This window comes from Podarcis cretensis (genome assembly GCF_951804945.1).
Source record: "Podarcis cretensis genome assembly, chromosome: 4".
NCBI lineage: Eukaryota > Metazoa > Chordata > Lepidosauria > Squamata > Lacertidae > Podarcis > Podarcis cretensis.
This window is the reverse complement of record NC_137173.1, coordinates 64,058,119-64,069,618: the sequence shown is the minus strand read 5'-3', so window position 1 is coordinate 64,069,618 and position 11,500 is coordinate 64,058,119. Positions and strand designations below refer to the sequence as shown.

Genomic DNA, 11,500 nt, shown 5'->3' with positions numbered 1-11,500 from the left:
AGGCAGCCCCAGATCACCTTGGGTCAGGCTGGGTCCACGCAGAACAATCTGAGGCTAACAAAATGGGGGTGGCAAGCATATGTTTTGAACCCTAATTAAACATGTCATTGATGGTGGAGGAGGAAAGGAGGAGATACAAGCAGAGACTCTTACCTGTCCTCCCCCTGCCAACTGCATGTTTAGTTAGAGTTTAGAACCTTGATTGAACACACAGGGGGAGAGTCTTTGCCTGTATCCCCTTGTCCCCCTCTTTCCTTGATACCAACTGCGTGTTTAATTTGGGCTGGAAGCCCTAAACGAGACGATTAGGGCTCTGCAAGTCCCCAATTTGGTTTGGGGCTCAGATCAGACCTAATCTGAGGTTGCCCAATCAGGCTCTAAACCAGATCTGGGCTGTAGCTGCCCAGCACTTGCATTCACAGTGTAATTGTTAGAGAGTGCCACACACAGAGCATCAAGCATAGATTGGATGGATCATTTACATATTAAAGATGCTACAAAATCCTCCTTAGGGATTGCAGGATGATTCATGTCCTGAAGCACCAGTCGTTTTGAGTTTTAAAACCTTTCAAAGCTCATTTCAAAATGCCACAATTTTGCAATCTTAAGACTATACACTGGAGTCCAATGGGAAATTATATATATATATATATATATATATATATATATATATATATATATGGGGTGCCACAAGCAGTTGCATGCCCTGGCCCCTGCAAGCATAGCACCGCTGGCAAAAGCTGCACTGGACTCGCAGGGACCAGGGCACATGCCTGTTGCATCCTTCTCAGCTGCCCCCCAGCTGGAGGGCGAAGATAAGGACACAAACGCTCACGATGGGGCAGGGCACCACGATGTGTCCCCCCTGAGGGTGATGGCCCCCTCAGCCTCCCCCACGTGGGGATACATGCAACATTTCTCTGGCCTCATCCAGTATACACCGGGGGGGAGGGACCTCTACTGAGGGTGGAGGAAGTCTACAAGGAAAAGTATTTATGCACCACAGAGCAATGCAGGCAAACAGTTGTAAATAAGCTGGGCATTCTGTATTTGACTTTGCATTGGGCTTACTTTCATTGGACTTAATGATTTTGCAGAATATTTTATACAGTAAATTCATACAAAGCAAGCTAACTCTTCCTACTCACTATTTTCCAAGATTAAAGTCTTGATCTACCATTGTTAAGAAAGGATAAATGTTTTACCTACCAAGGTGTCCTGTTTTTCCTCTATGTCACTGCTGAAATTCCTCATGACCGATCTTCAACCTGGGCATTCCACAAGTACCTTATCAATCAAAATGATTTCAGTAATTGTAAAAAAAAAAACATTGTAAAATCATAAATGACCACACAATTTCCAAGAAAAGGACAATATTAGGGGACGGCAGTGCTCATGCTCTACACAAACCATTTTGTCAAGGCAATTGACAGAAATCAGTGTGTCTACAAAAAGGATGATGGATGGTGTCACTACACTTGGGAGACGGATTGAGAATTTCATGAGTAGCTGCAAATAATTAAATTATTGATTAAGTGGCAAAACTATATGTAAAATCCACCAGTTTCCTGCATAGAATGTGCTTGAGGATAGTTGGGAGTTACACGTTATTTCAAGCACTATGGCTATTAAACAAAATGAATTAATCTCTAACATGGGTTTACTTGAATGTCACTGGTGATATATTTGGCTCTTATTTCTGTCTATTCAGAGTTGGACACACACTGAAAAGATCCTGAGAAACAGGCTTCTGGGCAATCTAGTTCGAAAGTGGAATTTTGCTCTTTCATTCATCATGAACTAGGACTTTACTAAAGTTTTGAGTCTCAAAGGAAACCTATTACATAGGAGACTGGCCTTTCATATATGACTTTCTTCAGTGCATGATCTCAAACCATAGGAGTTGACTGATGTTCAAAGAGGCTTTGTTCTAAGGGTACTAGCTTCTGGGTGTTTTTACATTATGCTGTACTACAGGAGAGGGGACCACTCCAAGAGAATGGAATTAAAAAGTGAGAAGGAATATATATATTTTTAAGTCGGTTAATCAGAACTGGCATACTTCAGCTTTAATAAAAATCAGATAAATGAAAGACAGCTGTTACACTGGGGCATACATTAATTTCACTGTAAAGGAAATCTGTAAAAGAATGGCCACACTTCCTAGGTATTATATGTTTGCTGAAGCCCAAACAGCTGATGAGCGTAAGCCAGTGGAATTTGTGGTTTGATCAGAAGACACATTTGTTTCCATGACAAGCTGTTTTTGTTGTGTTTTCAGAAGTGGCAAAGCAAGTGCAATAAAACTCTGATGCAAATGTTTACTATGCATTTAAAATATATAAGGGGTTGTATCCAGTGTTAGTCATACTTAGAGTAGACCCACTAAAATTAATGGACACAATTAACTTAGTTGCTTTGGGTGTTCAACTCAGCATAGACACATTGAAGTTAATAGACATGACTAATGTAGGTTCAGTAGGTTTACTCTGAGTATGATTTTGTTGACCACAATCCATTAACTTTATTAGGGCTATTCTATGTAGAACTTAGTTAGATACAACTCAGATTCAGACTTCCGGGTTGGCGCCTCCGGCAATGGCTGAGTTCCTCCGATCGGGAGGAACTTACTCCGTGAAAAACAGGGTCTGACCGCCACGGCGAAGGCGGAGACCCATTGAAATCACAGGTGGAAGAAACCTGTGAACCTGGGATTTGGCTGGCACCTTTTGTGCCTCCCCTACTCGCGGGGAAACCCTGTTTAGGGGATCCGGAGCGACATGGGATGAGCGGTGCGGTGCTTTGAATCGACCGCTTCTTTCACGGAGTGAAGCCGCATTGCTGTTGCTGGAGAGCGCTGACTTTTTCCTGTGGACAATTGGATTTTAAACAACTACCCGTGAGTAGAACGAAAAATTGGATTTTTAAGTATCTTAATTCGGTGCCGAAGCGGGAAGGTCATAAACAGGAAGTCCGCCTTCCGCTTTTGTAAATAGACTGAAGCAAAGATGTTACAAGCTAAAGCCTTTGAAAGCCTTTGATAAAAGATTAAATTTCCATCGGTTAAAAATACAGAACCCCCCTTGGAGGCAGGTGAAGAGGGGGGAAGCTTTGAATTGAACTTAGTAAGCCTGCAGGAGTGAGGGGAAAATCAAATCACCTCAGCTCTGAAACTGGGAACGGGTTGCCAGATGACGTTTGGGGAAAGTTCGTTGACAGAACGGATTTGACAGCTAGTTGAAATAAGAGCAAGATACTGTTTCTATTGTCCTCTTCTGCATTCAAAATGGAGGAAAAGTAACCGAAAATTGAAACTTTGTTTATTGCTTGAGCTGTGCTTGAAAGAACTGATACAAGTGGAGACTGTTTCCCTCTAGAAGGAGCTTTTGAAACTGTTATAGGAGTGTAACTGGGGGATTTCCAGCTGCAAGATAAGGATTCTGAGAACCAGTGATTGACCTTGGACTATTCAAAATGTTGATAGGAGAAGATATTGTGACTCTATTATGTAAAATAAGTCATTCGCTGGAAGAGCTTAATAAAAAGACGGATGCCACGACTTTTAAAGTTGATAACTTGGAACAGAAAGTGACTAATTTGATACGAGAAGAGAGCACCAATACAGAAATAATTCAGGACTTGGCACAAGAACCTACTTTGGCAGAACAAATGGTGGAGGAAAAGGAAAAAGTTGTTGTTTTTGAAGCTAAAATAACACAAGTGGGACTCTTAGTTTTACAGAAGCAAATTGAGGACTATAAATTGAGGCCTTCTATGATTGAATATAGAAAAAGTCAGATTTCAAGGATTGGTTCCCAGTTTGGACTGAAGAAGGAAAGTCGGAATGATCCCTCTATCCAGGGATTAATTGATTTTTGGGACATGGACTTGGACTTGGAGGAGATTGAAGGTTTGGGGGCCTTTGGATTTGGAAGAATCTTGAAATACGACCTGAAATACTTTATTGACCCTAGCCTCAACTATGGAAATTTGGCTGAACAGTCCAGAAGGAATAAAAATATTGTTAAGATGGAGTTTTCTTGAGATTTGCTCTCTAGCATCAAAGAATATGAAGGAGATCGGCAGAAGGGACCTGGAAAAGAGTTAAGAGCCTCGGAATTGACGGAAAGGACTGGCAGAATCCGAAACCAGGGAGAGGAATTGATGGAAGAAGACTGAAAAATTTAAAGTTTATATATAGAAATATTGCAAAATTAATGAGTGATAGATAATTGGTGGATTGATATTTTATGGATTTAGCAGAAATGTTATTTGGAGGAAATTTAAAGACTATTTACAGAAACATTGTAAAATTAATATCTGTTAGAAGGATGTTGGAATAATATTATATGATTTTAGCAGGAATGATATAAAGGATTTGGGAATAACTGACTGTTAATTGGTGAAGGGAGGAAAAGTAAAGTTACATTATATTAAGACAATTTACAAGACAAAAATTTTAAAAGAGGGAAAGGATTTGCTGAAATGGATAATTGACCTAGAATACAAAAAAGGGAGATGGGAGGAGGTCAAGGAAATAAGCTAATGAAAGATTAGTAATGAGGAGATTTGATGCATTTTTCTTTGTGTTTTTGTTTTTGTTTAACGGGTTCTATTTCTCTGTTTTTTTTCTTTTTTTACATTGTGATGTGTTGTTTTGCTTTTGTTTAATGTGGCATTGTTTATTTTTTCTTTCTGTAATTTTTGAAACTTTAATAAATATTATTTTTTTAAAAAATAGATACAACTCAGGTTCGATGGACATTTTATTAATCCATGCCACAAAATAAATTGATGGTCATCACAACGTTAATTTTAGATTAAAACTTCATGATATTATAGATGGTACTGCTGTATGGAGCCAACATTAGAGGACCTTGTGTTGCAAAGTAGTTTTATATATAAATATAACAAATATATATAACATATATAACACACAACACACACACATATATATTCCACATTTAGTGAAATTGCTGCCATGGCTAATAATAGCCCATGTGTTACACAACATCTCTCAAGACAATGTACATAAATAAAAGATAAAAAACCAAATAATCTATTTAAAACATAAATACATCAAAATAGAATCAGAAGACTACCTATCTATCCTCACAAAGCAAGAATTCAGAACTATCACACTATCTTTGCATGCACTTCACCACCCCACCCAACTCACCGTTTAATTCAATAAAATGCTTAAACAATTAACAAACAATAATCAGTGGAAGACAGGAGTGCCTGGCGTGCTCTGGTCCATGGGGTCACGAAGAGTCGGACACGACTAAACGACTAAACAACAACAACAATCATGTTCAGAAGGATATGTCTGCTGAATAACAATCCAACCAAAGGTAAAAACCCCAAACCAAGTGATTTTTCACTTCCTTTCTCACCTGGTGCAATATGAACACACACTGCAAAGTTCTGAGGTTAGTGATAATTACCTTTCTGTCAATAACTGCAAGGATGCTGCCATTGTTTGCAGAAGATGGAAATTGATCAGCTCAGCAATGATCCACTTTAGCCCTTGTCCTCTGGTTCTTGCCCTTCAGTTCATTCCTCTGTACAAGCAGCCCCCAGCTACATGCCTGAGGGAAGAACAAACACATTTTTGTACCCAGCAGTCTCCCACTTGTTTTCAATCCTCCTGATGCTCACCTTGTGCGCAAGCATACATTCTAGGCACATGCATGCATTCTGGTCATTTCCTTCCAAATTATTCTGTTCAATAGATGCCTCAGATATATGTTTCAAATCAGGCTTCATGAATCAATCTTGCTTAACACATTATCTGTTTCATGGCCCTGGTTGGCAGTTAGGTTGTTTGAGCATGATCTTTACAGGCGCCACTTTGGTGCTGTTTTATGAGACGCCTTTCTGTTCAGTATTTTGGTTGTAAATTGATGGAACCTGCTCATTCTTTACAACATTAGAGAATGGCGGGAACATTTAGTAAAATTACTGAGGTGTGACAAACAGCAAGACACAAATAGTGCATAAGCTGTTGCTATATCAGCATAAAACCAGCAGACTGAGTACCTTCTGTATATTAATCATTGACATAAAATGGGGTGGTGGTTGGTGGAGTGGGGTCGGAAGACGGAGTAATTTAACACAAAATGAATACAAGGAGACCTTGCTAATAAAATGCCATGAAATGTAGTTCACCATGAAGACGCAGTTTTTCCTTGATAGGAAGCAGGAACCTAAATCAAGAGAGGATCCAAAGTATTGCTCCCCATTTAGCACTTCTAGAGTGGTGAACTGGAGTCAGCTGTTTTAGTGCTGTATTAGGGGCTACGATCCCCCCCCCTGTAATGGTTATATGGTGTGTGACATTTTGAAGAATTACTACCCATCAACAGACAGCAATAGTTGATGCAGATCTTGTGAGGGCAGGAGGATGCCATATGCCCATCATTTCAGAGAAGAAACAAATTGTAAACGTGTGCCGTGAAGGCCAGACTCAGGGACTGCAGTTCATAACATGAAACAATTCCCAGAGATGTGATAGGAGAAGTGCCTTTCCAAATAACAAAGTTATCTCATAAAATGTCTGAGTCCATTTTTGTGTACTCTAATTGGGGGCACCTCCCCAATGTCTCAAACAGAGAACTGCTATCCAAGATCCATTTTGAATAGAAGTAAAGAAAGAAGCATGTCAAAGTGCAAGTAAATAAATAGGTACCGCTCCGGCGGGAAGGTAAACGGCGTTTCCGTGCGCTGCTCTGGTTCACCAGAAGCGGCTTAGTCATGCTGGCCACATGACCCGGAAGCTGTACGCTGACTCCCTCAGCCAGTAAAGCGAGATGAGCGCCGCAACCCCAGAGTCGGTCACGACTGGACCTAATGGTCAGGGGTCCCTTTATCTTTTAAAGAAAGATGAGCCGTCTCTGTGAGGTGGCAAAGGGGTGCCCCCCACTCCCTCAACTTGCTAGTAGTTAGAAAGAAAAAAGCCAGAGTTGAGAGTTGGGTATGTGAGGTAGAAGCTGGATGCAGACTGCAGGCTGAAGCCTGTGAGATAGAACCATGCCTGATTTCTCCTTGAATCTAAGGCTGTGACCCTCTTGGGAAATTAATATATATATGTGTAAATAAACCATATGTCACACAGACACCACAGTCTCTGCTATCCCTCAATTCGAGGAAACTAAACCCCTGGGATTTTGCACTGTACAGAGATTGGGGTGGCATGAAACACTATGATCCACTCCTATAGATTTATGTCATGTCCAGAAGAAACCAGTCATCTATTTAAGCATCTCTAGCTTAATTCTTAGTTCTATAATTGATGAAAACATGACTATCAGGAGGGATGATATGCAGATTAATAGATCTATGCTTTAATTCAGCGCCACTGATTCTGTGCTTTTCTGTAAATTACTGAAATAATGGAACTAGCCATGTGAGTAAGCTTCAGCAATTACATAATGCTTTGGAGACAGTTGTTTGCTTGGACTAATGTTACATGCTTCATCTCCTTGATATGATCAATTCTTCAGAATTATTTAAAGTGAAAACTATTGTGCCATAATTTCATTTCATTTTTATTTCAGGAGGTAGAGTATTTAAACCTGAACCATCTTATCTCATTTTGGTTTCATTGCTGATTACGAAAGTGGTGCACCCATCCGTGTTAGCATGCTGCTATACTTATCATACTTTGAACTGAAATTGTAATTGGGAGAGGAGAAACAAAATCTCTGGGTTTATTTTACAAGTAGTTGATTTATTCACTTGTGCACTAGCTGCATTTTCTTTTCTATTAGCATGGAGAGTGTAAACATCATTAAAACAAACAAATCTGCATAACTGTATTTTACTTGAACTTATTTCCATTTCAGTAAAACAATATCCTTTTTCATGCTTTACTTAGTGAAGAGTCAGTGTGGCCACAGTGTTGAACTTGGACATGGGAAACCAGGGTTCAATTCTCCACTCAGCCATGAAGCTTACTTTGAGCCAGTCCTCATTTAACATTAACCAGCATTTTAGTGCAAATTTCTCCAAAATATACACATTTGTCCTGGGCATTTCCCCCTAATATAATGCATTTCTGTTTGACAGTTTCATTAATATATGCATTTCTATTGACACTTTGCTCCAAGATACCACAAGACACACCTAGTTTTTGGAGGAGGAAAACAAGAAAAAAAATATTCTGAATCTCAGAAGCCAGAACAGCAAGAGGGATCACTGCGCAGCAATCCCTCTTGCTGTTCTGGCATCCTTGATAACTGCGCAGCCTGCATTTGCTCCATAAGACGCACACACATTTCCCCTTACTTTTTAGGAGGGAAAAAGTGAGTCTTATAGAGCAAAAAATACAGTATGTGTTTTTGTAAACATTACTTTGCTGGAGAACTGCATTACAGAATTCAGAGAAGCATGACTTTTGAAGGTTGGCTGTGTTTTGGTTTGTATAATGTCCCAGAATGTTCCGATTTGGTAGGTTAGCCTTTAAATGTGAATTGAATAAAATTCCTCCCCCATTCCTAGTAGTCACAGAATCACAGAACTGGGGAGTTAGAAGGGGCCCGAGGGTCTTCCTGCCCAACCCCTTGCAGTGCCAGAATCTCAACTGAAGCATCCATGACAGATGACTATCCAATCTCTGCTTTAAAACCTCCAATAGAGCAGAATCCACAACTTCTCAAGAGAGTCTTTTCCACATAGTTCATTGTGGCCCTATTGGTGTTGAGAAGATAACTTCAAAAGTGAGAAGCCTTTTCTACTCATGGAGGGAACCTGCATGATTTTGAGTCCTTCGTGGTTAAAAAAAAGTCTTTGGCTAGAAAGAGCCACACAGACTCAGCGGGGCTGAATGTGCAGCACCACTTTTCCTTGTATCTGTGTTGTCCCTTTATGTGAATAATGCATGAAGTGTGCAAATGTTATCCAAGTAAGTACACTGGCAAGATTAACAGCAGAAAAAACTTTCTAAGAGATAGGGGGAAGCATGTTTCGATATAATTCCAAGACAACAGCTAGAGATAAGGGAGAAATTTGATCTGGCTCACATCTTAAGAGGAACCTACCTAATATGTAATTTCCAAAACACAGCTATCTTTTGAAATTTTCAGTTTCTGAATTTTGCAGTAATACAAAATGTGTGGGAGAGGGAAAAATAAATTTAGGGGAAAGGGTGCATTAAAATGCACATCTTGGTGAAGATAAGATATAAAAATCCACTATAGTATGACTATAGCATAGAAAATTGCTTACAAAAACGTGCATATTAAATACAGACCTTTGTATATTAGGAGAAACATGCAATGAAATGGCCTGGAATGCAATTCTTGTTCAGAGTCCACTTGAAGGCTGAAGTGGCTTGATGCCTGGCCTGTTAAAGTCAATGGGAGGCAGGTCACTTAGTACCCTGTCTGTGGCTATACTTGAGTATGCAGCTTTAAGCAGTCAAATCATTGCTCCATCTAGTGCAGTACCATTATAGTCTATTTTAGTGATACAGTTGTGTCTGAAGTGTCTCAGCCAAATATTTTCCCTAGACCCAAAGATCCTTTCGTTAAAATCCACGGCACTTTATATATGGAAAACATTTGTACCACTATTGAACTGTGGCTCCTTTATCCAGCAAATGTATACACAGAGAAGCCCAGATAGTATAGCAAGCATCCTTGATAGAGCCCTGCTCTTCTCTGGACCCATTCTTGATAGAGCCTTCTCTAACCTCATAATATATAGAAATCAATATGCAAACCAGAGGTCAACATATTAGACCACTATGGTCTTTAACAAGAAAACACTTCAATTGTTTACTCAGAGTAGACCTATTGAAATTAATGGACCTAACAGTCATGTACCTTGATTTCAGTGAATCTAATCTGTGTAAAACTTCATTGAATGCCACCCTAAATGCTATAAACACCCTGAAAGTGGTGTGTGTTTGTGTGAAGGTAGTAATAGAAAGAATGTTTGTTTCAGGTATGGCCCCATATACCTCTTAGTGAATCCTTTGGGTTATAGCAATTAGAATGATATGGCCTGATTTAACAATGCTGTCTATTATTTAATATAATGCACCAGCATTTATTGCAACTGCCAGCCGAGTTAAAGTTCATTCTTCAAAATTTCATTCTCCAAAGTATTATATAGTATGTAAAGATTCATTGAACAGAAACAACATTTAGTTTGATTTAATTCTTTGCTTCCTTTTAAAGGTCAAATATAGTTTGCAGCTTCTGAGCCTCATTATACCTTGTGGTTGAAGAATCAGAGTGGGATAGATTCCCTTTGACTTAATCCATTTTCCTGTATCAAGTTCAATGCCTTCTACCATTTCATTTCACCTTTTCCCATTAAAATAATCACATGTATATGGTAGATTGACTAAATGATTTACATTTTCTCTGAGAGTTCTTTAGTGTGAAAAAGCATCAGCAGGATAATTCATTGGCCCATATTTCTGTTGCCTTGAGCAGAAATACCACTAAGCAATATAAAGGAGAGCTTTCCACTATGACAATCTGATGCATATGCTTCCACACAGAAGAAACCCAATGCCATTTCCACATGATGACACTCCCTATGTGGTCTGTGACATTTCTAAGGCTGCAGTCCTATATCTGGGAGGAACTTGATGGGCCATACTTATGAGCAGACACATATAGGATTGGGCTGTGAATTTCTTACTGCATGTACCAACCTAATCACTTTGAAAGACTTTGCATCAGCACCGCTCATTCCTGATGAAATAGTAATTCATGGGTATTTCAGGGCAGTATTTTAATCACATGAACAACTAGTCATTTTCAAATGTAACTAATATTTTGGAATATAGCCCAATTGAGGAGGATCAATTTTTACATCCTAAAGCATTTCTTAATTATCATAACAATCATAATCATTTTATATCTTGCCTTTTCTCCCAAAGGGCCTTAGGGAAGGTAATAGACCTAATCCAGATACTGCTTCAAATTTTGCAGTTCTTTAGCTCTGTAATGGCTCCCAGATAAAAAATGATGGGGTGGATTCTACAATTGTGTATTCGGTGAGTCTAGGGGGTGGAGAAATTAAACTGCCAATTGTTTGAAATAAGCTTGTTTTATCCCCCCCCCACCATGTTTAAATTTGTGAAATTGTGCATGAGTACAACATTGCAATGATAAATAACCAGTGGTGGAATACTATTGCACCAGTCCTCATTTTCTCAAATAAAGACATTAGGTTAAAATGACAGCTCTTTCCAAGTTCTCTCACTCTAAGATTTCAAGAAAAGCCCAATGAACTCAGCTAAGGGAAGCCTTTTCCCCACCCACAGCCCAAAAAACTATGGCAGAAGCCAGAATAACAGATAAATGTATACTTAAACTATTTCATCATGGAACATTTTCTTTAAAAACAAAACCAAAGTTCAAAATCAATAATAAAATTATATTTTTGTTCTACTTTTAGTTATATGGTGAATGTGCAGAATTTTGCAAGGTACATTCCAGAATCTGAATTTCGAAGTAGAATTAAGCTGAGTGTCAGAATT

At 39.1% G+C, this 11,500-nt stretch overlaps 1 long non-coding RNA gene across 1 annotated transcript; it reads right to left on the bottom strand.

The window, feature by feature from the left end:
- Window positions 1–1,215: 1,215 nt before the first annotated feature.
- Window positions 1,216–9,340, bottom strand: LOC307214016. The gene is made up of 3 exons (XR_013837835.1): window positions 9,254–9,340; window positions 5,397–5,591; window positions 1,216–1,287 (listed from the first exon to the last, which is right to left on the bottom strand). It is a non-coding gene; the product is annotated as an uncharacterized lncRNA (long non-coding RNA).
- Window positions 9,341–11,500: the final 2,160 nt, after the last annotated feature.